At 48.0% G+C, this 16,077-nt stretch overlaps 1 protein-coding gene across 4 annotated transcripts in view; it reads right to left on the bottom strand.

Annotated features, from left to right (window-relative positions):
• Positions 1-14,666, bottom strand: part of LPP (LIM domain containing preferred translocation partner in lipoma) — a 347,202-nt gene extending 332,536 nt beyond the window's left edge. For 2 of the 4 annotated variants that reach the window (XM_062005356.1, XM_062005360.1), the window contains exon 1: positions 14,164-14,203. The gene's annotated coding sequence lies outside the window, so the exon portion shown is untranslated. Of the gene's footprint in view, positions 1-14,163; positions 14,219-14,552 lie in introns of those variants that run through there. The other 2 variants (XM_062005358.1, XM_062005357.1) reach the window with 2 other exon arrangements.
• Between the last annotated feature and the right edge of the window lie 1,411 nt (positions 14,667-16,077).

The raw sequence follows: 16,077 nt of genomic DNA, 5'->3' as shown, positions 1-16,077 counted from the left end.
CACAGCAAGCTCAATGGGAACTTGACAGGCCAAGAATGACTGCAGTCACAGAGGACCAAGGAGACCTAAACTCACACCATTCTCTTTTTCTGAAGCTCTCAAAGACAACAAAACCTTTGGTTAATCCATACTATTCTCAGAAAAGAGGGAATCTTAGGGTCCCAGGGACTCTATAAGAAACTATTTACCTGAGGGTCATGGGTTCATACCCTCTTTTTTCTTAGTCAATTAAAACAGAGGACTCTAGCCGCACTAAAAAACCCGATCCTAGGGGCACAGTCACATACTGACTCATGAAACAGGCAGATTAAGAAAATACAGGTCCTCTGCTGCTCTCTGCAAGCCCCACAGACAAGCACAGCAACTTGGAGAACACTCCCTCTACAAAGGGAAGACAACCCAGTTTCATATCCAGGGTAGCAAAGCAAAGGAGGGGATTGCAGGTGAGCAGACATGGCTGCCATCTCCAACCTCTATCAGCAGGTTAGGCACATCCCCAGAACAACACTATGGATGGAGCTGATCCTGCTCCAACCTCTGAACCTAGCCTGAGGGGACTTCTGCTCATCTCCATACCACTGCTTTGACAGGAGGTACATCAGCTGGTGGCTGCTGTCAAGAGGGCTTTTCTTCCTACACCAGCTGGTGCTCAGAGGCCAAAACCCCACCATGGCTGGGGACAGGTTGCAAGACTGGATACATGCTTCTGCCTTTGCATGCAAGGAACAAACAGCATTCTTGCGGCTGCAGCCCTTGCTGCCTGGGAGCCTGATCACTTTAGACTGGACATCTTCAAGCGTTCAACCCAGTGTTGGCATTGGGCAGCCCCTTCAATTTGCACAAAGGAGCACCAACACTTCCACGGACCTTTAGGACCAACTGAAGGGAGAAAATCCTCTGTCCTCCACTCCTGCTACAGGCACATCCTCAGTGGTGACAGAAACATGACAAGAGCAGAGACTGAGCAAGCAAGGAGGAGAGGACACATTCCACTATGCCATGAGGCCCAGAACAACACATCAATCAGTGTATCTGAAAACAATTACTGATAGAAACCAAACTATCTAGGAACTCCAGCTGCTGCACTCGGGATTCCCGGTAGTGAGCAAAGAAGCAATCAAAACCTTTTTTATGCTTTTGTTATTCAGCCCATAAAAAGTAAAGATAAAAACATGCTCCTGCACATGAGGTGCACACACTCGCCTCTCCTGCCTTTAGTGGGTTCCCACTGAGAAAATACAATCTGCCTGATAGTTCCAATGTAGCTATCAATGTAACAATGCAACGCATCAATGTAACTGTCGCCTTCCATAACATTCCTGATGACTTTTGACTTTGCTTGGCACAGAATGGTAGGGGTTGGAAGGGTCCTATATTTACCTTTCATTTCAAAAGCAGGGAAAGGATTTGAGCACAAACTCCCTCAGCACCAGGATGGAGCTTCAGGCCCTGCTGGGGCCCTCTCATGCACCATGGCCAGCGCAAGGGTAATGCAGCGAAATGGAAGGGTTTGGAAACAAACGAGAAACAAGCAGAGTTTTCCTCCATTCACCAAAGATGCTAACTATTTTGGAGAGGACTGCATATGCTTTTTCCTTTTAATTAGCAACAAACCAAGTCAACATTGGATCATATGAGTGAGAAACTATTAGGGGCTATGAATCTGCAGCCAAGGAAAACAAATCTGCAACAGTCCTTCACCCTCAGAATAACTTCCGATTGTCAGGCACAGTTACTAGGGGAATGAATAGCTTCTCCTGCAAGCTCCTCACTCAATTAAAATAAAGAAGACAGAAAGGCCAGGCAGCAACAGCAGGCAGAATGTGGCAAGTCAGCTGCACACACTTGGCAAATGCAGAACAACTGCAGCAGGTTCAGAGTGATGAGGGAGAGAAGGAGCGGCCCACAGCCTCCATCATCACAGAAGACACCCAAGGTTTCTCCTTGAGATGCTGAATGGCAAAACCTGTCAGGGTGTGTGCCATGAGAAAACTTCAGGAAGCTTTATCTGAAAAGCCAGAAGCACATCCTGGTATCCAGAGCTGTCATCCAAATATAATGAAGACTGATAAAGAACCAAGTGAGGAAACACTCAAGATAAGTCCTTATTTACTAGTAATCCAGAACTATTCTACTGCTCCCTCACCTTCTACTCAGCAGCCTTATAGTTATAATTCTGCCTGAAAAATCAGGACAGGTATTAAGTCAGAGAATAAAATAGAGGCCACAAGAAACAAGCACAATCCTCATCCTTTCTTGAGCAAAAGTGTCAAGCATAAAGCATCTCAATCATCTTTCAAAGGACCCTGGAAAGAAAAAACTTACATGTAGCACAGCTTACTTTTGTTTCCTGTTGCTCTTTATAGACCAGCTGTGTTGAGGCACCGATGATCCAATTGAAAAGGACAAATTCCTGCTTTTTACCCCCTCTTGCAGCTGAATTCCACTAAGGGGATGAATATGGACCTTGGTGGCTACAGTAACATATAGAAGCTTTCCTTACACTTCACTCCTTTGATGTGCTACAGCTTCATTTTCTCTTTGAAAAGTTAGCTAAATATCCCTTTTATTTTTTTTTTAGAGTAAAGGAAAGCATTGGGCAGTTTCTGGCTCATGCAACACCAAGAAAACTTCTCCTGATACAAAAGGCTGCAAGACATTCATCGTCTGAGATCTCTGAATACTCCATACAGACAAAGTTATTGCAGTGGAGTTCCCTGGTCTTCATTATGTTACCTCTGGCAGCTGGCTGGGGCTGCACGTCATAGTGGGACAGGATATGAATCAAAAACTGCAGAGTCCAGAGAACTGCTGCTTCAGCAGCACACATTCATACAACTTGCTTGACCTCAGAGGTGTCATGAAGCTTGCAACTAAACAGTCACATTTGAAGAAAGGGGGAGGCAAGCAAAGGATTCAGGTAGGTCAGGAGCATCATGTCTTCACACACCACCACCAAGGAGTTGGGCAGATCAGCATACAGACAACAGTAGGCAGCAAGCAAATGCTGCAGCTTTCAATTGGATCATAAAAAGCGTGAGCGTGCACACATGGAGCTAAATCCCATTCTCCCTCAAAAACTAAAGGACGTTGTGTCTTCAATTTCAACAGAAACACAGCCTGGCCCTCACATAGCTGGAGGCAACACAAGCCACTGTGGTCAGACCAGCCCAATGCAGTGATGGCAGGTGCTCTGCAAAGCTGCACCCCCACAGCCATGAGCACACCCCAGCTTAGCTGAGCTCTTCCAGCAGGTGTTACTTGAATCCTGGGCATCTCTCTAGCAAAGTGCAATGATAATTAACTTCCTTGTGGGCTCAGAAGGCTGCCAAACATCTGTTGGGATTAGTTGGTTCAAGTACACGCAAATGCTATCATAAGGAAGGGTCTGACTTATTTCTGGATGTGAATGCTGGACCGAGACCCAAACCCACATACTGCATTTGCACATATGGCTATATCTCTCCTGCCAGCTTTTACTGTGTGAAGCTAGGATAGAGGCATGAAGTGTCATCTATAGCTTACAGCACAGTTCTGGTCACTGCTCATTTAAGTGAGTCATATTGCTCCCCTCCTCCACTTTACCCCATCCAATCACACCACTGAACTTAGTTAACAAGCTGTGGCTCAACCACCAGTGCTCAAATGCCATATGGGTTGCCCTTTGCAAGAGAAACCCACCAAGTCTCCATCCCACTCCCTGGAGCCCCACCAGCGCTGCAGATCAGAGACTCTCAGCCCACAGATCTCCGGTAGGCTCCCAGAGGCCAAGCTGCAACAGATCAGCCTCCCAAATGCCTCATGGCAAAGGACTTTGCATCAAGTTTCACACTTCTCTTGGGTGTCCCTCCCTCCCACACCACACAGGCCTCCTGTGAGTAAGGGCTGAGGAATGAGACATCGAGCATGCGCAGCTCAGAAACCACAGTAATAAACAGCCATGAGGATGATGAACTCCCCAGGAAGGACAGGGAAGAGCCCAAGTAGGTTTCAGATTGAAACCCACACATTAGTTAAGTGGATTGTAGATGGCAATGCCTTACAATGGCAGTGTCACAAAACCCATACGTATCCATGACTCAGAATTGCTTTGCACCAAGCTGCAAGTCCTAGACATATAGCTTTGGTCTGACAGAAACTACTGCTCCCCTTTCCTCCACAGACACATTTCAATACTTATTTATCAAGGTCTCCATCTTAGTCACGTTCTGCTAACATACACTTTTTATATCCTTTTCATCTTCCCTCATAATCAGTCTCTATAACCTCGAGTTAATCACTCACTCTTCTCCCACCATTCTTTACTTTATCTTCATCTCCCAGGGCAGGAGACTCAGATGCCACTCCACAAGTGCAGCCCGTGCTCACCGCCTGGGTTTCACAGGACTTCAACAGTTTGGCAGACTCACTACTCTCCTTGGGCTAACATAACAAGTGGCAGGCTCAGCTCAAGATGCTACAGGTCAAATTTAGAGACATGAGCCAGAAGAAAATGTTGTCCATGGGATATGGAAGCAAAAACAAACATAAGGATGAAGAGGAGCCCAGAAGCACACCAATATCATACCCAGAACTACTCATATCTTTCATTGGATGGATGGGCCTTGTCTTGTTCTGGAGATCATGAGGATCAGGAATTATTTCCATTACACATTAGGTAGAACACACACAAAACATGCAGAAAACATTCCCATCCTAGCAGATGCATCTACCAAGACTGCTGGAACTAAATCAGATGATCCAAAGTGGAACTTTCTGACAATACACAGCTATCTTTGTACATCCAGTTCCACTCATGAAATTGGGCACACCCTTAATAGGTACAAATCAAACCATCTCAGACATAAGAAACTTATCAAGTGCTGTTGCAAAAACCCATAAGGCTGTCTGTGCCTCACTGCACTTCAAACGATAGGGAGCAGTGGATGCAGACAGATAGCCATCCTGAATACAACAAAGTTGGAGCAGATCACAGTCACTAAAACTTCTTGCACATGACAGCACGACTCAAGAGCTAAAACACCACCTCAGGCATGCAGATGAACACCCTGGAGGCTTGGGCTACAGCCTGCAGGGAACCAGGGTGGTGTAGGCATGGGTATGATAGCCCAGTGAGTGGCCTAACCCTAGATAATGTAGGGTACTACCAGCACAGATGATCATTGTAGCATGCCAGAGCATAAACAATCTTCTTCACTCCAGTGTCCATCACAGCAAAGCATTGCACCACACAGTGCAAAAGTGAGGTGATGCCAACTCACGTGCCCTGCATCATCAGAGAGACCCAATACCTACCTGTAAAATCAGTCACCATGAAATGCTGCCATAGGTTGTGCACACAAGGAGGGGATGAGAGCTGACTTTACACACAATAACTTACAGATGAACCCACTCTACAGGGATCCTTGTGTGTAGTAAGGGTAAGGCAAGGTGCTCTGCCCTCACAGCTCTCTCTACAATGTGGCCCTTGAGAACTTCCCCATCGACTTCCCCAGCCTCCACACACCCAGACTTCACAGCTCTCCCACGCAGCAGAGCAGAACACACCGTGCCAAGCCATGGAAGGAGGCACACAGGCACTCCGTAAGCTGCCACCCTTTCACCCAGACACTTTGAGTACCCGGGTGGGTGGAGTGCCTTGGAAAGACGCTCTCATTTATATTGTTTTAAGTTCACCTGCTGCTCTGGCCTCGTTCCAGATTTCCTGTGCAGAGGGAGACACTCAAAGAGGCACTATGTGCCAAGAATCTCACACTCATCCCCGCAGCAACATGGAGGTCCAACGTGTTCTTCCTAACTTCCAAAATATGTTTCTGTCACACAGTTCAACACAATGCCACAGTTACAGGCTTGCAACCTGTCTGCTTCACTCACAGTATGATCTCCAGCACTGAACAAGGCTGACTCTTCACTGCAGCAAGGCTATGGCCACTCTGCATGCTACAGCACTGTTTTAGAAGAAAATAAGCCAGTCATCTCCCCAGGTAATTTTAACCCTTTTGCCCATCATTCCTTCCCCATCTGTCTGCCTTGGGAGTAAATTAGGATTTGGGTACAGGCAATGCTTAAACACCTACTTATCTTTAGGCACACAAGTAGCTACAGAGAGTTCCGCTGGATTAGTCATACACTTGTATTTCAGACTTACTATGCAGAAGGTTCACCAAGCCCTCCTTAAATGGCAAAGATGCAATGCTGTGTTTTCTAAGCTCAGCTCTGTGCATCCCAAGGAACCCGAGAAAGAAATGCAATCTCTGTAAAAGCAAAGTGGAACTGTGCTAGGGAAGGCATCATTTTCATTCTCACAAAAAGAAAAAAGCAAAGCCTGCAGGATCAGAAGTGATTGAGAACCACCACAGCTTTAAAGGAAGCTTAAACTGCCCTAAAAAATGGCAGTATTACTGTTCACAGGAAAACAAGCCACTGAGGAAGGATCTAACAGATGATGTGAATTTGCCATTACCCTTATTCTACTCCTTGAAACGTGTCTTTATACATAAATACCACCTGGACCTTAATAATTTTTGTGGCTCGTTGCTGGACCTCCCAACCAGCACGTTTCAGGTTCAATAGCATTAAGCTGCCCTGGTTTCTAAATGCCAGAGGCAAAGACCAGCTTCCATACTAAGTTAGGCATTTCAATATCCACGCAAGATAAGTACAGGCCTTGCCCTCCAGTCAAGGATGATGGTGATAATATGTAAGAGACAGGTAAAAGCAGAAAAGATGGGAGAGATGGACTGTAAAGATAGATATAACTGCAATAAGCAATTCATAGTAATCTCCAGAGTTGGGCAGAAAGGATGATAACTTCAGTCTGTAATTACAAACAACTCTCTTCAACCATTTCTCCGATTATCAGTTATGAATGCAAAATAAAGAGAACAGCCCTGGTCTAACTGGCTTTTTACCTCCTGGATTTCAATGTCAGGGATAACATGAGACACTCAGCCTCACTTCTTCCCAGTAAAATGGCAAGAATATTTTTCCTTCACCTTAAGAAGGCACTGCAGAAACCGTCCCCTCCCTCAGCTTGCAAAGTACTCCAACCAAAGAGCAAAGGGCACTCCACAAAAAGAAATTAATAATTCTGCATTCAGTCCTGAGTCTGAATAATACATAGTAAAATAAGGCTCAGGACCATGCATAGGACAAAAAGCAAAGAAACTGAATAGCTGCTTATTAAGTATCACATTCCACTCTGGGCACAAAGAGTAGGTACTCTGGCAATGAAGTGGCTATATCATGATACCCACTTGCAGGGGAAGCCAAATTAAGGTTTCATCAACAACCTTCATTCTGGCATTTTGTAGCTTTGGAACACTTGGCCTTTGTAACTTTAACACCATTCTTTTAACAAAGTTCCCTGCCTGTAATTAACAACAGGAATGACACATCACTGCCACAATCACTCTCTTTCTCTTGGGAAATCCAGATTAAAGGCTTGCCTTGACAGCAGTAATAGCTTGAGGTATCTCTAAAGATTTACCCAAACCCATGGAAAGCAAATCAAGTCTCTACCTCATGTGATGAGGTGTGTTAAATTCAAGCCAGCTGATCTCCTTGAGGGCTGAGTTAAATCAGGAATGCTGCTGACACCCAGGTGGGCAAGTGAGGCAGGGGAGATGCAGCTGCTGGAGTTACAACCACTTATCAGCTGTTAATCCAATCACTCTCCCAACCCAGCCACTCTGGGCAGTGCTCTGTCTGGGAGATTCCTCAAGCTTGCCTCATTGAGTGAAGTAATTCAAGTCTGTTAAAGTGAGGTAATAAAGTGCTGAAACAGAGAGAGCTCCTCAGGGTACATGCACACAGCACATCAAAGATGCACATGCAAGTTACTGAGATGTAAACTGCAGCAGTTGGGCTGCAATGAACACAGCAAGTGCAACAGGACCACCTGCAAGTCACCTGTAAATCACCTCAAGTTTCTCTTCAAAACAAAACAACAAGACAAAGAAATCAGACATCAAACTGTTTCATGCATCCAGACAAGTTGCTGAAAAAGCCCTAGAGACTTTAAGTTTGCTCTGTTAAGGAGCTAATCCTCCTTCACCTCATCACGCAAGGCAACCCTATCCACCCCACTGGGCTCCACAGCCCCTTCTCCAAGGCCTGCAGCAAGACCTGTCAGCCTCCTCCCTGCACAATGAAGCAGCTGAGTCCTGGTTCCTCAGCAGCATTATGGCCCCCAGCTGCACAGCTCTGGTAGAGCCTCTCTAGCTGGAGGAGATACTAGGAACACAATCAGGGGGAGAACAGAAGATCTCCCCACATTGGCCCCCTCAAAAAAAAAGAGGGGCAGGGAAGTTACAAGTCGATGCATCAACAAGACCTGACTGTGTAATTCAGAGCTAACAAGGTAGTTTACTGAATGTTAATTAAATCCTCTGTGTCTGTTACCAACTGTGGAGATCAACTTATTTTTAAATTAAATAAGCAATAAATGCTTAGATGAACTTTTATTAAATTTCACCCAGTGAATGAAGTATGTGGGGCTTTTAATAGACATTAAACAAGATGGTTATGGCAAGTTAGTTGATATTTTATTACCTAAAGATAATGGCCATATTAAATCTCAACTAACTATTCCACTGGTGGCACAATCATCCAAGACTTGGCAGAAGTTTGCCTGCCTTGAAGCATCACTGGGCAGCAGTAGCAGGGGGAGGAAGGCAGCCAAGTGCTGAGTGGTACCTACTTAGAGGATGTTCAAGTGCATAAACCCACTCGGGCACAAAAAGGAAAACAGGATCTCTCACAGCCAGATCTGGAATTTATGGGGTTACCAAGGAATCATCGTATTATGAGGTTCCCTTATGACATCAGGGGCTACAGAAAACATCCTCCCTAATAGCCTGCAAAGCTTAAAAGCTTATATCTTTTTCTAAAAAAAAAAAAAAAGGGTTACCAGCAGCCCACAACTCCACCGATGTTTGTTTTCCTTTCCCGAGCATATTGCAATAGTTTGGGAGTGCTTCTCAGTGACTCACACGTGTGTCACTGTCACCCACAGATCTCAACAACAGATACTGACAGTCTAAAATGACAAAGACTTGCTGACAGTGCCTTAAAAATTATCATTTTCATGCCAGCTCTTGCACTTGCTCAGAACGTGATCGAAACCAGCTCTTTGAGATGAAAGTAGAATCTCCAGCGAGGTGTCTCTACCTATAACCTTAATCACAACGATTAAGTGTGGGTAGTGGGTTGGTTTTTTTCAGGTCTGGATTGGAAACATTGTGAGCCTTGCCTGCCCTGCCATGCCCAGAAGCAGGAGGAATGGAAGGAGACAAGCTCTGCACCTTGCTAACTACCTGTTTCTTGGGCAGGCATAAGCTCTCAAAGTGCTTCTGAATTTTTGTGGGGTTTTTCTGGTCTATGATTTGTTTGATTTGTTCATTTCTTTTCTCTGCTTATTTCAAAAAGCTCCTTAAGAGTGGGAAAACACAGAGCTCTTCAGACTTTACTGATGTTCTTCTCCAGCATCTCAATGCACGTGTGAAAATTAATTGCAACATCTTCCCTCCAAACCCCTCCTCTGGAGCTGCTGTTCATAAAGTTATTTCAACTCCCATATTACTCTACATATAACCCTCACTCTTTAAAAGTGTTGTTCCTTTTGAGTCCATCCCTCAAATAACCCACATATAACTCTAGCTTTTAGCAGAATTACCCTGCTACAAGAGCAAAAGCAACGGGAGATGATGAAGCTACTGGGGTAAGAAAGCGAGAGCATCGCTGTCTCAGTCACATGGACACATAGCAAACACAGATGCTGAATCCCAAGCTTCTGGTAGGTCACACAGATTTGGTATTTGTGTTGCTTCCCTGAAGGCTTCCCTCCATCAAGAAAAGAACATACCAAAAAAAGCACAGATATACCCAAGAGAAATGTGTATTTCATCATCTCAATGCCACCTTTAAAACCTCCATGTGAAGGGATTACCAGGGCTGCCACAGACCGCACTGGGAGGAGTGTGGACAACCAGACAGAGTGGTCTGGGGTCAGCCAGAGCAGAGCGTGGGTGCTACCAGAAGCCCCATCAGGGCCAGAAGAGTTTATTAGGAAAACAGCAGAGCTGTATGGGTCAGGCTTTCAGACACTTGATGAGGAATGAAATGCCAGTTCACACAACCACGATGGGCAAAGGAGCAGAGAAACCACTGCAGGCACCCTGAAGGTATATGTTTCCATTGATACATGGAAACAGTCTTCTAGCAAACAATGTGTCATCCACCCAAGCTACTGGTTTTCTCCAGCTACAGTCAGCAAGAGATGTTTCAGAGAAACCTGCACCAAACAGCCTCTTCTTTCCAATTAGATGTTTACGATATTAGAGTCATCACCATGATCTGGTAGAACTCTGAATGTACCTGACCTTCACACAGTCATCCCATCTCCTTTCCACACTTGGATAAATCCTTGTCCTCAGCAATGCTTTGCATAATAAATGACACCATTTTGTTACATAAAAAAGCACTTAAGTTTGTTCGTTTTGAATTGGCCACATTCACCTTGACTTGCATTGGTACTAAGGAACAGAGATCCTTTTTCCACTGCACTCACTATTTCTCTGACACCTCTCATATATGTGTCTTTCATATAAGAGGGATCTCAGACTACTGGCTGAACTCTCCCAGGTCTTCCAGCTCCCTGCCAATTTTACTATCTCTCTTCAAAACTGCATACACCAGGCTTCACTGATCAGAAGACAGACACAGTCAAGGCATTACATAGACAAATACAAGCAGCAATGCTCAAGGCAATAGTCGAGCTTCAAAAGTGCATCTCCACTCTGACCAAGAAACTCCACACTGTGATTCGTACTGTGAGTTATAATTAAAATTACATATTGATGATTGTATTATATATTTAAAAGCACTCCAGCTCCACTGAGACTGTAGCTGACACTATTAGGTGCTTTATAAAACTTGCTAGTCAGGCTCTGGATCTTCACCCCTGAACACCCTAGAGAAACAAGTGCTTTGGCAAAGGATGAACATCTGAATATGCACTTTTGTTATTTGAAAGCTTGAATGATGCTGCAGCAGTTCCTGATTCTGGTAAAACAGAGCCCATCACCTCTAACACAGAACAGATAACGACGATATTCAGAGCAATACAACTTGAAGATATTATGTGTTCTGCAAGTTTCCATGAGACAGGGCACAGGAACCTGGGATTTTCTGAACCTTAACTGTGATTGCCAGGACACATGATCTGAAATCCACTCCACCACCATCAGTCTAGAGGCAACTTTTTGTTAGTTTGGCCTGGGTTCACTGGGGCACATCAGAGATAAAACCATTCAACACTTCTACCCCCTAAAGCTGGGTACCTGCTTGTCCAAACAGCAACTACCAACAGAGGATGGGACCCACAGAACTGGAGCCCACACCAAGATGGGCATGCTCGCCAGAATCCTGCCTCAATACCAGGGGCTGATGCCCAAACATGCTCCAAAGGTTAACAAAAAAAAAAATCTCACCTTGGTGCAACAAAAATCACAGCTTCTCCCCCAGCTCAGTAGACAAGACTCTGTCCAGACAAGTTTATAGCAGGGCAGTCTGTACCAGCCACACCAGGTGACTAGGACTTGCACGACAGACACAACCACACAGCGACAAAAGCTGTCACTCTCACTGACCCAAGCACCACGTGCTGTGGAGACTTCACAACAGTGATTCACTGCAGCTTGAGGCTACATCTGCAGAAGCTTCAATGAGACAGTTTCAGCTTCATTTTCCTGGAACCATCCTCCATTTCCACCTAGGAATTTACCCAGGAAACCTACAAAGGCCACATATCCTTGACTAGAACTTCTGGATGGCAGGACCACTGGCAATACAGGATATGTGCACGGCCATTATGTCCATGGCCTCCACACAACACACACAATCTGAGGCAGACTTCTGGGAAGAGGGCATTAAAAATCACTCAAGTGCACTGTCTGTGCACAGACAGTACTTTTCCACAGTTCAACAGAGGACTGCACACCATCTACCTACTACCAGGCACCTCTCTCCAGCAAGATCCCAAAAAACCTACAGCAGCCTTCAGCAACCCATGTGCTCCAAATAGGCCCTCCAAGCATAGGGCTGGGAGAAAAGCCTATAAGGACCAAAAGATATCTGATTGCAGGAGAGTCTCCAGCATCCAAAACTGATGAGGACTTTGTGCTGACGTCAACCATCCTAGTCCAAGTGCCCCCAAAAACTGGTAGCTTTTGCCAACAACAGCCAACATAAGCTGACCCAGGTGGAAAAAAAAAACCCAGGAAAACAATTAAAAGGAAAACTATATCTATGAAACTTAACAATTACAGGGTAGCAGGGCTGCAGGCCCCATTAGCAGCACTAGTTAGCCACAGAGAGTAAGAGCTTGCTCTCAGGTGGCCCTAGGGCCACCAATCACACTCACCTGCTAACAGCCCAGCCCATCCCTCGGGGAAAAATCCTCCCACAAAGAACTGAAAGAGGGGAATAACAGAGCTAATAAATCTAAAGGGATTGGATGAAAGGTCGTGGGGTGGGCAGGGGGAGACAGAGAAGGCCAATAGGCAGAGAGAAGCTTTCAACAGTAAATCTTTATCCAAAGATGGAAACATTTCCTGAGGGAAATCCCAATAGAGTACTTAAGTCTTGCCTGGGCCAGTCCTGCTGCAACAAGGGTGGGGATAACAAGAAAGTCCCTCATATCCCCACACTGCACTACTGCACAGCAGGCTGGGCTACACACAGGACAGCAACCAACATTTTCCAGTGCGAATGCTTCTCCATTGCTAACACAGAGATTAAATGCTGGGCCACCTTTCCTGGCTCCAGGTGTTCCTCTGCCCTCCTAATACACCATATCTGTAATTACTTGATGAGCCAGCACCTGCTGTATCATCCAGCCCCCACACAACCAGAGACTCCCTCTTCCCTCTCAGGTTTTGCCCCTAGAATCATTGCTTAAAAGTATAAGCACAAGTTCTACAGGTAAATGAGTCCAAGGAAGTAAAGAGACTCTCAAATACAGAGTGTTTCTGAAAACTTAACGCTTCTGTGAGACCTGGTTTTCACATGGATCAAAAACACTTTGTGCACAGGGGCCAAGGTGTTGTGGATATGTAGGCACATCAGCCACCTTGACGGCTCCTGCAAGCTCTTGAAACTTATCAATATCCTAACAACACAGAAATATACCAAACAGGAAACCAACCTCCAAAAAAAAACACAAACAACCGGGCCAAAACACAAACTGTAGGGCACAGAAAACAAACAAACAAAGTAATCAAAACAAAGCAGAGGAATCCAAGGCTTGTATGTTTCACCAACGAGGACAAACTGCACCTAGAGGTACAGGAGCCTGAGCAATTACCACGGGAGTTTCTCCATCAACACCTCCTACTTGGGAGCACTACCTTGTCCCCAGCATAGCCCTAGGGTGTGAAGAGTGCTCCTGAACAATGGCACGAATGAGATTTGCCTGTTCACCAAGGGAGCACCCGAGAACGGGGAGGAAAAATGAAATCTGTTTTTAAAAAAGAAGAAGGGGAAAAAAAAAGCCCAGGGTGACGTAAGGGTGTGGGAAACTTTTACGTCGTTACCTGCTGGGGAGGTGTGGGCCTTCCCGGGCGTATAAAAAGCTGCCAGGGCTTCACTCAACTTGTTACTCACTACCGAACTACGGCCGAGGGTCGGCCGGTGCAAGGTGCGGCGCGGGGCAGCGCTGAGGAAGGAGGAGACGGGGGCAGCCCCGCCCGGGCCGGGTGCACCTGCGGCCGGCAGCACCGCGTCGCCGAGCCCCAGCTCCCGGCGTGGCGGGGCGACGGGGGGGACCCTGGCCCACGGGCAGCTCCCGCCCGGCGCGGAGCGGGCAGGCGTGCCTCGGGGCCGTTGCAATACTTGGGCAGCTTCTCCCGGTCCCACATCCGAGAGCTGCCCCCGCGCCGCAGCCGAGCTCGTCCCGCACCATGCCGGGCCGGGCTACCCCCCCCCCCCTTAAGCGGCCGCGGCGCCTCGGGCGGAGGGAGGAGCCAGGCGCGCCCCCCCCCCCAGGCGGCCGGCAGCGCTCCGTGCCCCAGCCGGGGGCTCCAGCTGTTGCACAGCTGCCTCGGCGGGCGAAAGGGGGGGGTGAGGAAGAGAAAGGGGGCAAGTTATTATCTGCAACAATACCTCGGGGGGAGGAGGCAGCGGAGGCGAGCGCGGCGGCGGCAGCGGCGGGAGGAGGAGGCAGCGGGGGGAGGTGGGGCCGGAGGCGGGGACGCGGCGGGACCCGGGTCCGCCCCGCCGCTCCCGCCCCTCGGCCCCGCCGCCGGCCCCTTCCGCCCGCCGGCCCCTTCCGTGCAGCACGCCGCTGCCCCGCCGCGTGCCCCGGGCACCCCTCCCGCGCTCCCTGCCTCCGGACCCCCGCCGCATCCAGCCCCGGCATCCCCCCGGCCAGCACCTCCCGCGCTCCGCCCCGCCGCATCCCTCCCGCCGCTCCTTCCAGGCCCTCCCGCGCCCCTCTGTATCCTCTCTGCGGGTCCGCGGCGCTCCCGCCTGCAGCACCCCTAAGCCCTTACCTCCCCTCAGGCAGAGGAAGGTATGGGGGCTGCAGCCCCGAGCGCGGCGGGACGCCCCCGAAATAAAAAGCGAAAGCGGCGTCCGTTGCCTCCCGTCCCGCCGGGCTGCTGCGCTCTGCCCGGGGCTGACGTCAAGGGCCCGAATTCCTGCCTTTCCCTGCAGGCAGATTTGTCCATGTAAGGGCTGGGGCCGGGGCCGGGGCTGGGGCTGGGGCTGCCAGACGGCGGGAGGGGGCTGCGCTGCGGCGGCGGGGGACCGCAGCTAGCGCTGCCTCGTAGCGGGGTGGGGGGGGGGCAGCGGGGCTGGAGGCAGCCCCGGTCCTGCCGAGCATCATCCTCCTGCCCTCTAATCAAAGGGAGATGCGGTCAGGCCCAGAAGTGCGCGCGGTGGTTTGCAGTAGTCAACTTTTCATAGAGAAGATTTGTCTAGGACCCCGTATCACTTTTTGGGTGTTTCTCCAACCAACTTTTCTTCTCCAACTGGGGCGTTTGAAAAGGTGGGGGAAGGTAAAAGATGCACGAAGCTGCAAAGAAGCTGCCTGGTTGGAGACTGAAAACAAAACCTATCGAGCATAATGAAGAGAGGGGGAAGGGAAACTGATTCTGATTGCTTTCTGTTTGATTGTTTTATAAGGACTGCAATTACAATAATTCAGAGTTTAACTGTGATTATTTTTATAATGGAAAGCTACCCTTTAAGTAGCTGTTGGGTATCTGCATTTGCTCTGAAGAAGGGAAAGACAGAAGGGTTACATTGCATTGAGGCTGTGGAGGGAAGAGTTGCCAAGCCTTACTCATTTGGAAAGAGAGTTCTGGATGAGTTTTTAAGCACTTTAAATGTATTTCATTTTGACAATAAAGGGCTCTGCTGTGTGCTTTCAGGAGATGTTTACAATCTTATCCCATTACCAGCTTTAACGTCCACAGTCACCGCTTGACAGCCCCAGGAGGGAAAATTTGCATGTAAGGACCCCAAAAAGGACATGAGGTACCTAAAAGACTTGAGAAGCTGGAGTGTAGTGATGCGATCCAGCCTCACTCACCCTTCTCTGGCTGTTAAAGTCTCTAAAACAAGCAAGCATGCTCCCAGATTAAGCCAAGCTCTCTGGCAGTTTGGAGACCCCAGGAGATGCCACCTCACTCCGATGGGCACCCCTTTCCTGGCAGACCACACAGCATGGGAAGCATGACATATCCCAAACTCAGTCCTGGTGCAATTGCCCCACTGGGGGTTGATTTGGTGTCCTATCCTGTACCCAGGGTGCTAAATTCATCCCGAGAGATCTGCCGGGACCAGATGCTGCCTTAGGAGCACAGCAGCTAAATCTGTGTGAGCCTGTCAGTCATGGCCACAGACATTTTCTAAGCGTTCTGACCATGACTAGAAATGCTCTATCCTTGTCCTAGCCACCTACTCTGTATTTAAACCCTGCTGAGATCCAAAACCAGAGCAGAGTAGTGCATGAGTCACCAGGGCCCCATGCCGTTAGGTGTACCTAGAGTGCAGAGAGCGCTCTGTGAACAT

Source organism: Colius striatus, chromosome 12, assembly GCF_028858725.1.
Source record: "Colius striatus isolate bColStr4 chromosome 12, bColStr4.1.hap1, whole genome shotgun sequence".
Classification (NCBI taxonomy): Eukaryota; Metazoa; Chordata; class Aves; order Coliiformes; family Coliidae; genus Colius; species Colius striatus.
Note: the sequence above shows the minus strand (reverse complement) of the source record. Positions and strands in the feature narration are given on the sequence as shown.